A 13,352-nucleotide genomic window follows, 5' to 3' on the forward strand; every position below is an offset into this window, starting at 1 on the left:
ATGGCACGGTACATTGTCACAGCTATTTCTCCCATAAGAGGCGTTGCATTGCAAAAATTCTGTTTGGAAATATCATTTTTTTCAATCACTTCTAGTTCTGCTTGATGGAACAAAAGTATCTAAATCCAAAGAGCATGGGTGAGTAAATGCTATTCAGATGTTTAATTAAAGTTGCATTTTCATCCGTCCCCAGAGCACGGCTCTCCTCACAGCTGTAACAATTGTATTTAAAGTGGTAGAAACAATGTCAGAACAGTTTAGGATCCTCAAAACCGAAAACCAGCAGCACTAACAATAGACATGACACTTCATAAATCAGCAGTATGGATTCAGCACAATCAAGTTATGGAGATTATTTGAAGGGATAGTTTACCCAAAAATGAAAATTCTGACATCATTTACTCAGACTCATGTTGTTCCAAACCTCTATTTTTCTATGGAACATGAGTGAATCTTTATACAGCACTTCAACAACAGTGAATTATGACCATAACTGAAAAGCAATGCAAAAAATAAAATTAAAAAAGTAATAATATAGCAATTACATATACAGTAGTGCATTATATTTCATTACAACACATGCAAGGAATGGCATAATTAGTATCGATGTTCTCAGTATGACCAAATGAATCTATGAAGACCTGCAGCATGATAATATGCAAAACTAATCAAAAGCTATTAGCATTTAACCTTTGGTGCTTGGCCCCTAATAATAATAGTAAAATAATACAGGTTAAGCTAAAAATGTAATTTTAAAATTATCTTTGAGTTGTAAAGAGAAGGAAATGAGGTGTAAAACTATAAAAAAATATACAACCCAGAGTCACAGAATCAGTTATGTATCAGATAGATAGAGAACACTGTTGATTGGGGACTTTTTTCTTCAAGAGCTGAAGAAGATTTTCAGTGAGACAATAAGAGACAGCTTGAAGACAGTAAAGGAGGAACTACAAAAACAAACTGAAGATGGGAGGATGCAGACAACTGTAGGATTAAAGCTGAGAAAATAATACATGGAGAAACAATGACAAAGACAGAGCAAAGCCTTGTTACATGCAGTGGGAAACACATCATTTACCTGAAACCGTCATTTACAGAAGCGCAGGGTGCCAGTCAGCTCTGTGTGCTTCTCCAGCATATGTTCAGCATCTCTCAGGGTCTACAAAGATGATATCCTGCGCTGATATCCTACAATGGCCCATGAACAGTCACTTTTCACAGCATGAAGACCGGAAACATGCTGATCACTGGCCTTTCTGTGCTTTTCAAGGTTACTCTTAGTATTTTTAACCATTTTAAAGTTAATAAATAATATTGCAAGACTGCTTCTGTCTATCTATCTATCTATCTATCTATCTATCTATCTATCTATCTATCTATCTATCTGTTTGGCTATCCATCCATCCATCTATCTATTTGTTTGGCTATCTATCTATCTGAGAGGGAACGGCTTCTCTTATTTATTGTCTCTTGTTGGATGGTTTAATTGAGAAGACTTTGTCTGTGTTTGGGATGCACTGCGGTGAATGGCAAGCTCAACACAGAGCACATGTTGCTCAGCAGAGCTGCTAAGTAGCCGAGGGAGAGGGAGACAGACAGAAAGAGAATTCAGATATTGTGCTGAAAACACAGAGGATAGGGAAGATGTTTGGTAACAGCAGCACCCTCTGAATACTGATGGAGAGTGTGTGTTGTGGGTCTGACACTCAGCTCAGCTAAGGGTGGCAGTTGTGTGTGTGTGTGTGTCGTTGGTTGGTATCATGCATCTTAATGCAAACCAGGCATGTCGTACTGACAGCACAGAGCAGCATTCTTCACAGGAAGCTGACGGAAAGAGACAAATACTGGAGCCCAGCAGGTCCTACCACCCCCTTCTAGGCTCTCTTTATCATCAGCATCATTTATTTTCATGAGTGAAGGAATGGATCCACTGATAGCCAGCCTCCACAAGATACACACACACACACACATACACACATATATACAAACCCTAAAGCAAGCTGCTGTTATCTGCTGTCTACACAGGCAGATGCTTTTTAGGACAAACAGACCAAACTAACAAAAACAGAAGCTGATTTGACTGATTTGAAATGCACTAAATAGGTGCCAACTTACTTCAAACAGTCGCTACACAAAAAGCAATGCTCAAATAAGTATTTCTGATCTCAACCCTACAAAAAAATAAAATGCAAATAAATAAGCCTAGGGTGGTTTGCTGGTTTTAGACTCTTTGTTTTAGATGCGCCCCCAGTCCCTGTTGTAGCAGGGATTTGTGTCTGATGGTAATATTTAGCTAAGCTAACGTGTGATGATCAACACACGCACGCTTACACACACATATCACAGATATGTGTCACACATATCACTTTTTCAAACTCTTCACATGGTTCCCCTAATCAACTTTCATTTTGGCACAGCAGATCATTTCACATTCACAACGCACTGAACTACCAAAACATTTAATACGTATCTCAAATCTATTTATTCTTCAGAACACTAGCAAAGGTTTTCAAACTAAGACACTTTGTTAGTCATAAAACAACAACCTTAAAACCCCTGTTTACTTTTGTAAAATTCCATTACAAAACAAGAATGGCACTCTTTTCTGCTTATGATTCTCTGCAGTAGGTTACGTAATCCATGTTTACGATATAGAAGTTTTCCTTTTCTGAAAAAGGGAATGAAATTTAAAGAATAACACTTGTGTAGGTGTTCAGATAATTGTATCTAATTGTGTTGATAGTATTGGATTTTTTTTTCTATTTCTAATATATTTTAACATGTTATTACTGCAGAAATGTAGCACATTGCTGTATTATTCATTTTTGTATAATGTTAAGAGTGACGACTCTAAAGTGACAATGTTAACACAGGCCAGCTAGAGATAAAAAAAATAATTTGCTGAAGAAACCATGTAATTTAAGATTCCTTCCCAAAATATTTGTGCTTTTTAGCATAACTCAGATTTCACAGGACTCATATGAGGGCACCAAGTGGGCTACTGAGCAAGTTACAGTGCCTTCATTTTTTCACATTTTATTATGTTGCTGCCTTATGATAAACTTCTTTAAATTACCTTTTCCCACATTAATCTTAACTCAATACAACATACTGACAATGCAAAAACAGAAGTGTCACAATTTCATAAATTTATTAAAAATTAAAAACTAAAATAAGTACATTGCAAATATTTAACTAAATATTTTTTGCTGTTGCACCTTTACTGTGTCAAGTTTTTTTTTTTTTTTTTTTTTTTTTTTTTTTGATGAGACAAGCTTTGCTCATCAGCATTTGGCTCACCTCTTCACCTCTCAAGCTCTGTCAGGTTGGATGGGGGAAGATAGCCTGGTAATACAAGACTCTGCTACTTCACTTTGCTTCGTAGACAGAGTCTGGAATGGCATAATAGAGAAGTGTTTTCTCTCGCTAGGGGGCGCTTGTCTGAATTTTAAAATCATTGGTTACCGTAAGCCAATCAGATACGTTTAGTTATGACGTATGTTATGCGCCTGTACAGCCCCATCATGCATCAAACTCAAATCTATGATTGAATTTCCACTGTAAACCTGTTGTGAAACACTCTTCTTGTTCTGGCTTCAGTTTGAAAAAGAGTTGAATGTCCTCCATAACAGAGCGAATTGCATCCCGTGTCTCGTTTCCCATTTCCGCGGTCGTTTCGGTTTTCGATTTCTCTAACCTACAATGTAAAACTCGGCGCTTAGCATCTACGTCACGGCTCTCAGCCCGCCCTCTGCTCGTTGATTGGCCCGGCTGTTTCCAGACCGGTGGCAAACAGAAAGCTCTGACACTGTATCAGACTGAGTACAGAAGCGAAATGAAATTGAGCAGAAGTAGGAAGTCTGACGTAGTCAGGCTAGGGGGAAGATGCACATTTTCAGGTTTCTTGATTGGGTTCAATCCCAGACACTTACACATTCACAGAGTTGTCTATATGCCACTTTTGCTTTGTTCTTAGGGTCATTGTCCTGTTGAAAATAAATGAACCTTCTGCCCAGTCTGAGATTTGAATGCTCTGGACTTGGTTTTCATCGAGGCTATCTCTATATTTTGCTGCATTACATGTTTCTTTTACTCTGACGAGTCCCTCAGTCCCTGCCCCACAGCACTAGGCTGTTTCCAGCACACTTTACTTTTGGGATCTTACTCTGCAGGTGATGAGCAGAGCTAGTTTCATTCAAACATGATGCTTAGAACTGAGGTTCATCAGACCAAAGAATCTTGTTTCTCAGAGTCTGAGGGTCCTTTAGGTGCTTTTTTGTATATTCCAAGCGTGTTTTCATGTGGCTTTACTGAAGAGAGGATTGAATCTTGACCTGGATTGCCTCAAAAAAAAAAAAATAATAATAATAATTCTAATCAAATGTAATGTGATTAAAAAAAAATCAGTTTTCTTGTGAATTCATTCCTTCCTATAAGGAGAAAAAAATCTGAATTGTGAGGTATAAACTCACAAACTTTTTTTTTTTTTTAATTCAGTGACTGAAACAGTCTTTCTTATTACTGGGATTGTTTTATCCACACAATAATTAATGTGATGTTGCTTTTTGGCCAAGGTATCTTAGTAAGCATCATTTTGCAACCTATGCTGACTCTGAATTGAGGATACATTTACAATGTTTTGAATGCTGTCGAGGTTGGTTTTGGACTCACAGTGCCAAGTCAGTCATCACCCTGATGCGAAGAGCGATAGCCTGACCCCACTGCAGATGGAGAGAATGCATCACCCGCAGCATCAGAGCAATTGGCAGGAGGAGCGAATGAGCCTGATGAGGGGACCCCGTCCAAACAGTTGCGTGTGCTGACTGTCTCATCCATCGCCGAGGTAATTCTCCTGGAATTTGAGGATATGAATTCAAGCTATTTGGCCTCGCTGGGCTCCCTCGGTCAGTCGGCTCCACCTGGGTTGGTTTTTGCCACACCTCCGCTGCAGACTTGCGGGCCGTCTGCTGCTCTCAGGCCCTCTACCCCTTCAGCTATGGCCAGCTCCGCCAACTCCATTAATGTTCACACAGGGCTGGGTTCCCTCGTTTAAAAGTCATCTGTATGCAAATATATGACTTCAAGCTGAAAATATATTAATAATTAAGTGGAATCCAAATTATTACTACTGTTTAATGTGTAATAGTGGTTTTCTGCCTATGAGTACACATTTTCATTTCTTTTGCAGCAATACTAAGGAAAATCAATCAATCAATCAATCACCTTTATTTATACAGTGCTTTAAACAAAATACATTGCGTCAAAGCACTGAACAACATTCATTAGGAAAACAGTGTGTAAATAATGCAAAATGATAGTTAAAGGCAGTTCATCATTGAATTCAGTGATGTCATCCCTGTTCAGTTAAATAGTGTCTGTGCATTTATTTGCAATCAAGTCAACGATATTGCTGTAGATGAAGTGTCCCCAACTAAGCAAGCCAGAGGCGACAGCGGCAAGGAACCGAAACTCCATCGGTGACAGAATGGAGAAAAAAACCTTGGGAGAAACCAGGCTCAGTTGGGGGGCCAGTTCTCCTCTGACCAGACGAAACCAGTAGTTCAATTCCAGGCTGCAGCAAAGTCAGATTGTGCAGAAGAAACATCTGTTTCCTGTGGTCTTGTCCTGGTGCTCCTCTGAGACAAGGTCTTTACAGGGGATCTGTATCTGGGGCTCTAGTTGTCCTGGTCTCCGCTGTCTTTCAGGGCAGTAGAGGTCCTTACTAGGTGCTGATCCACCATCTGGTCTGGATACGTACTGGATCCGGGTGACTGCAGTGATCCTCTGATCTGGATACAGACTGGATCTGGTGGCCACGGTGACCTCGGAACAAGAGAGAAACAGACAGATATTAGCGTAGATGCCATTCTTCTAATGATGTAGCAAGTACATAGGGTGTTATGTGAAGTGTTTCCGTTTCCGGTTTACCTAATTAATGCAGCCTAAAAACCCTTTAACGGATTTGGATATTAAAAGCATATTAGTATGTTATGTGTAAGCCAGGTTAAAGAGATGGGTCTTTAATCTTGATTTAAACTGCAAGAGTGTGTCTGCCTCCCGAACAATGTTAGGTAGATTATTCCAGAGTTTAGGCGCCGAATAGGAAAAGGAGAATTCATGGGCAACAGCTCTACGTTTGAGAACGTAGCGGACGTAGAGGAGTATAATGTAAAAGGAGCTCATTCAAATACTGAGGTGCTAAACCATTCAGGGCTTTATAAGTAATAAGCAATATTTTAAAATATATACAATGTTTGATAGGGAGCCAGTGCAGCGATGACAGGACTGGGCTAATATGGCCATACTTCCTGGTTCTAGTAAGAACTCTTGCTGCTGCATTTTGGACTAGCTGTAGTTTGTTTACTAAGCGTGCAGAACAACCACCCAATAAAGCATTACAATAATCTAACCTTGAAGTCAGAAATGCATGGATTAACATTTCTGCATTTGACATTGAGAGCATAGGCCGTAATTTAGATATATTTTTGAGATGGAAAAATTCAGTTTTACAAATGCTAGAAACGTGCCTTTCTAAGGAAAGATTGCGATCAAATAGCACACCTAGGTTCCTAACGGATGTCGAAGAATTGACAGAGCAACCATCAAGTCTTAGACAGTGTTCTAGGTTATTACAAGCAGAGTTTTTAGGTCCTATAATTAACACCTCTGTTTTTCTCAATTTAGCAGTAAGAAATTACTCGTCATCCAATTTTTTATATTGACTATGCATTCCATTAGTTTTTCAAATTGGTGTGTTTCACCGGGCCGCGAAGAAATATAGAGCTGAGTATCATCAGCATAACATTGAAAGCTTACACCATGTTTCCTGATGATATCTCCCAAGGGTAACATATAAAGCGTGAAGAGTAGCGGCCCTAGTACTGAGCCTTGAGGTACTCCATTTTGCACTTGTGATCGATATGATACATCTTCATTCACTGCTACGAACTGATGGCGGTCATATAAGTATGATTTAAACCATGCTAATGTACTTCCACTGATGCCAACAAAGTGTTCAAGTCTATGCAAAAGAATGCTGTGGTCAATTGTGTCAAACGCAGCACTAAGATCCAATAAAACTAATAGAGAGATACACCCACGATCAGATGATAAGAGCAGATCATTTGTAACTCTAAGGAGAGCAGTCTCAGTACTATGATATGGTCTAAATCCTGACTGGAAATCCTCACATATACCATTTTTCTCTAAGAAGGAATATAATTGTGAGGATACCACCTTTTCTAGTATCCTGGACAGAAAAGGGAGATTCGAGATTGGTCTATAATTAATTAGTTCTTTGGGGTCAAGTTGTGTTTTTTTGATGAGAGGCTTAATAACAGCCAGTTTGAAGGTTTTGGGGACATATCCTAATAACAATGAGGAATTAATAATAGTCAGAAGAGGACCTATGACTTCTGGAAGCACCTCTTTTAAGAGCTTAGATGGTATAGGGTCTAACATACATGTTGTTGGTTTAGATGATTTAACAAGTTTATACAATTCTTCCTCTCCTATGGTAGAGAATGAGTGGAACTGTTCCTCAGGGGGTCTATAGTGCACTGTCTGATGCAATACTGTAGCTGACGGCTGAATGGTTGCAATTTTATCTCTAATAGTATCGATTTTAGAAGTAAAGTAGTTCATAAAGTCATTACTGCTGTGGTGTTGGGAAATGTCAACACTTGTTGAGGCTTTATTTTTCGTTAATTTAGCCACTGTATTGAATAAATACCTGGGGTTATGTTTGTTTTCTTCTAAAAGAGAAGAAAAGTAATCAGATCTAGCAGTTTTTAATGTTTTTCTGTAGGATATGTTACTTTCCCGCCAAGCAATACGAAATACCTCTAGTTTTGTTTTCCTCCAGCTGCGCTCCATTTTTCGGGCTGCTCTCTTTAAGGTGCGAGTATGCTCATTATACCATGGTGTCAAACTGTTTTCCTTAACCTTCCTTAAGCGTAAAGGAGCAACTGTATTTAAAGTGCTAGAAAAGAGAGAGTCCATAGTTTCTGTTACATCATCAAGTTGTTCTGAGGTTTTGGATATGCTAAGGAATTTGGATACATCAGGAAGATAACTTAAAAAGCACTTAAAATGACTAAGTGTGCTCTGAAATTAGAATAATGTTAAACAGACATTCACAAAAGTCAGGTATCAGTATCCATGTTCTTCCCACAGATAAACGTCCTCTCAAACCTTCACTCAAACCTTTCTAAAAAAGGCACATCATCTCCAAGGAAGTATAGTAAACTGTTTGAGTTATGTTAACAAGACCTCCCCTTTCTAACACATTTCACTCAGCCTGTCACTTTACAGAAAATGAAATTATGTTCTTGTCATCCTTTCTTCCAGACCAGAGATATTTCCTTATAAGGGTAAGACTTTATTTTGATAGTCAACTTTAGAGATTCTACTAACTATAAGTAACCTTGCAACGTCATGTCAACAGTCATTTAATATTATTAGATAAACTACATGTGCATATTTTTTGAAGAAAAAGTGAATGGTGCTTACTGTGGCAAAACTCTGCACTAGGCAGTCAGTAAACCTAACCCTCATCTTGTTAACAACATGCTAATCATGTTAGCACAATGCTGACAACATGGTGACACGATTATCATGTTGTTAACATGATGCCAACACAATTAGGGTGTTGCTAGCATAATGTTACCATGTTTTTAGCAAGACATTAACACTTCTAGCATGGTGTTAACATTTAACATGATGCTAACATGTTTTTGACAAGATGTTAACAACTACCATGAGGCTAACAGTGTTAGCGTTTTTTTAAGCATAATGCCAACACATTTTTAGCAAGATGCTAACATGATTAGCACAAGGCTTTCGTCTGCTATGCGAATGCCTCATTTGACGATTTAATGCCTCATTCGTGAGTCTACAACTAATGGTGTGGGACGAGTTGTATGCCAACGTTTGTACAGAAATATAATTTAAAAAATAGTAATAATAATAACATAATGTCCACATATTAGTACCTAAAGTGTACTTAGTACCTAAAAGGTACACAAGTACACCTTTTAAAAAGTTACCACTCCAGTGACAGATTTTGTAACTTTTTTTTTTTTTCAGAGTGCAGGAACAAGCAAGGTTGGAAGACTTATCCGAAGAATGATGTGTGATGCAGAATGAATGATACTTTTAATAAACACTGAAGAATTACAAAAACAAACTACACCGTACTGATGACATCATAAACTGAGGAAACAGTTTATGTTATATATTTACCAGATGGCTTGAATAGCACTATTTGGAAAGAATCAGTCACTTTTCTATCAATCCAGGCTGGAGTCAGTTATCTAACATTATTATTGCAAGTCTCTTATGCTAAAATAGGGATCTGGGGATTAAAGCAGGTTGTATCTCTGTACAAGGTTATAACATACTACTAACCAAGGAAGAGATTTTAATTATAAAAAAATGGGAAAATAGGGTAGCACTTTAGTTTAGGGACAGATTTTGACTATTAACTAGGTGCTTATTTTCATGGATAATACTAGCATAATTTGCACTTATAAAGCAGATATGAATGCCTTATTCAGCGTGTTAATTCTCCCCCCATACCTATACTTAACAACTATCTTACTATCTATTAATAAGCAGAAAATTAGGAGTTTATTGATGCCAAAGTCTTAGTCTTGGGTCGAGGGATGAGGTCATCAAAGGGGATAACTGTCTTATTTCAGAGCAGTTATACTAGCTTGAAAACAGGTTGTTAAACAATAACTGATATGATAAATAATCATGGAATGCATATACATCAAAGCAGCCTCTTTTGACATAAAATCACAAATAAATCTAAAATATGACAGACTAAATTTAACCTGGTAACAGACCTTTTTAACCAGAGCCTTAAAAGAAAGTCTGAAATAAATCAGAACACCAGGGTAACTTGATTTATGTAAAATTTACATTTTGCATAGACTTTGCAAGCACATGTGAAGTACCTAAACCAGAGGTTGCAGAAATGGAAATGTTCAGTGGTTCAACCAGTGCAAAATTCCCTTCATTCCCCATGGGTATCATGGGAAACTCTGTGTCACTCCCATTTATCACATAGGAATTGAGCACTTCTCCTTTGCTGAGATAACCCATCCTCCTCACAGGTGTGGCATATCAAGATGCTGATCAGACAGCATGATTATTGCACAAGTGTGCCTTAGACTGGACACAATAAAAGGCCGCTCTAAAATGTCCAGAAAATGTTTTTGTCACACAGCACAATGCCACAGATCAGAATCAGAATCAGAATGAGCTTTATTGCCAGGTATGTACACATACGAGGAATTTGTTTTCGTGACAGAAGCTCCGCAGTACAACAGAATGACAGCGACAGAACATAAAACACATAATAAAATAATAAAAAATACAAATAAGTAGATAGTGAATAACAATATACAAATGACAATTGTAGGCAAGTATATTACAAAATGAAGTTATGTATGTACATATATATTGTGTGCAAAATTGTATACTAAGTATGTGTGTTAGATAAATAAAGTGTGTGTGTATATAAATATAAAGTGTAGTGTGTTCGCAGTTATTATCAGCTGTTCATAAGATGGATTGCCTGAGGGAAGAAACTATTCCTGTGTCTGGTCGTTCTAGTGCTCTGTGCTCTGTAGCGTCGACCAGATGGCAACAGTTCAAAGAGGGAGTGTGCTGGATGTGAGGGGTCCAGAGTGATTTTGACAGCCCTTTTTCTCACTCTGGATAAGTACAGTTCTTGAATAGAAGGGAGGGTTGAACCGATGATTCGCTCAGCAGTCCGGACTACCCTCTGTAGTCTTCTGAGGTCAGATTTAGAAGCTGAGCTGAACCAGACAGTTACTGAAGTGCAGAGGATGGATTCAATGATGGTGGAGTAGAACTGTTTCAGCAGCTCCTGTGGCAGGTTAAACTTCCTCAGCTGGCGGAGAAAGTACAACCTCTGCTGGGCCTTTTTCACAATGGAGTCAATGTGAATGTCCCACTTCAGGTCCTGAGAGATAGTGGTGCCCAGGAACCTGAATGACTCCACTGCAGTCACAGTGCTGTTCATGATGGTGAGTGGGGAGAGTGCAGGGGGGTTTCTCCTGAAGTCCACGATCATCTCCACTGTTTTGAGGGTGTTAAGCTCCAGGTTGTTGAGACTGCACCAGACAGCCAGCTCTTTTACCTCCTGTCTGTAAGCAGACTCATCACTGTCCTGAATGAGGCCGATGAGTGTGGTGTCATCTGCAAACTTCAGGAGCTTGACAGAGGGGTCCTTAGATGTGCAATCATTAGTGTACAGGGAGAAGAGCAGTGGGGAGAGAACGCAGCCCTGGGGAGCTCCGGTGCTGATTGTACGGGTGCTGGATGTGTATTTTCCCAGCCTCACTAGCTGCTGCCTGTCTGTCAGGAAGCTGTTGATCCACTGACAGACTGAGGTGGGCACGGAGAGCTGATTTAGTTTGGGCAGGAGGAGGTTTGGGATGATCGTGTTGAAGGCCGAGCTGAAGTCCACAAACAGGATCCTCACATAAGTCCCCGGTCTGTCTAGGTGTTGCAGAACATAATGCAGTCCAATGTTTACTGCATCGTCCACAGACCTGTTTGCTCTGTAGGCAAACTGAAGAGGATCCAGCAAGGGCCCAGTGATGTCCTTCAGGTGGCCCAGCACCAGTTTTTCAAATGACTTCATGACTACAGACGTTAGAGCCACAGGCCTGTAGTCATTTAGTCCTGTAATTTTGGGTTTCTTAGGGATGGGGATGATGGTGGAACGTTTGAGGCATGAAGGGACTTCGCACAGCTCCAGCGATCTGTTGAAGATCTGTGTGAAGATGGGGGCCAGCTGGTCAGCACAGGATTTCAGACAGGCTGGTGTAACACAATCTGGGCCTGGTGCTTTTTTTCCTTTTCTGCTTCCGGAAGACCTGGCGCACCGCATCCTCGCTGATCTGAATTGCAGGTGTGGGGGAGAGGGGGGATGCAGGAGGTGAGAGTGCTTGATTGGAGAGGTGTTCAGGATGGGTTGCAGGAGCTGTTAATGGTGTGAACGGTAGTTTGGAGAGGCATTCAGGGCTGGTTGCAGGAGTTGTGAAGGGTGTGAATGGTTTTGTGGGGAGGCGTTCAGGGCAGGTGATGGGTGTTCTTTCAAACCTGCAGTAAAACTCATTCAGATCGTCTGCCAGTCGTTGATTCTCTACAGTGCTGGGGGGTGGTGTCTTGTAATTGGTGATCTTCTTTAGACTTTTCCACACTGATGCGGAGTCGTTGGAAGTGAACTGAGTCCTTATTTTTTCAGAATAATTCCTCTTTGCCACTTTGATCTCCTTTTCCAATGTGTATTTAGCCTGTTTATACAAGACATTGTCCCCCTTCACGTAAGCATCTTCTTTGGCCTGACGGAGCTGTCTGAGTTTTGCAGTGAACCACGGTTTGTCATTATTGTAAATTAGTTGAGTTTTTGTAGGAATACACATATCCTCACAGAAACTGATATATGATGTTACGGTCTCTGTGAGTTCATCCAGATCGGTGGCAGCAGCTTCAAAAACACTCCAATCAGTGAGGTCAAAACAAGATTGTAAATCCTGCTCTGCTTCATTAGTCCATCTTTTTACAGTCCTTGATACAGGTTTAGCTGATTTTAGTTTCTGCCTGTAGGACGGTATAAGATGAACCAGAAGGTGATCAGAACGTCCCAAAGCTGCTCGTGGAACAGAGTGAAATGCATCCTTTATTGTGGTGTAACAGTGATCCAATATATTACTGTCTCTTGTGGGACAAGTAACATGCTGTCTGTATTTTGGCAGTTCACGGGACAGATTGGCTTTATTAAAGTCCCCGAGAATGATTAAAACAGAGTCCGGGTGTTGTTGTTCTGTCTCTGTGATCTGATCAGCGAGTTTCTGTAAAGCTGAGCTCACATGCGCTTGGGGATGGATGTAAACACTGACCAGAATGAACGAGTGAAACTCCCGCGGCGAATAGAACGGCTTGCAGTTAATGAAGAGTGTTTCGAGATTTGAGCAGCACGTCTTCTTTAACACAGTTACATCTGTACACCACCGTTCATTGATGTAAAAGCATGTCCCGCCACCACGCGATTTCCCCGTTGATTCTGTGTCACGATCCGCTCTAAACAGCTGAAAGCCCGGCAGATGGAGCGCGCTGTCCGCTGTATGGTGTCATTCAGCCAGGTTTCCGTGAAACACAGAGCAGCAGAGTGTGTGAAATCCTTATTTGTCCGAGAAAGCAGAAGGAGTTCGTCCGTTTTGTTGGGTAGAGAGCGGAGATTTGCCAGATGGATGCTAGGCAATGGCGTTCGAAATCCGCGCTTCCTGAGTCTGACGAGCGCTCCCGCTCGC

The sequence above is a fragment of the Carassius gibelio genome, chromosome A19 (assembly GCF_023724105.1).
Source record: "Carassius gibelio isolate Cgi1373 ecotype wild population from Czech Republic chromosome A19, carGib1.2-hapl.c, whole genome shotgun sequence".
NCBI classification, from domain to species: domain Eukaryota; kingdom Metazoa; phylum Chordata; class Actinopteri; order Cypriniformes; family Cyprinidae; genus Carassius; species Carassius gibelio.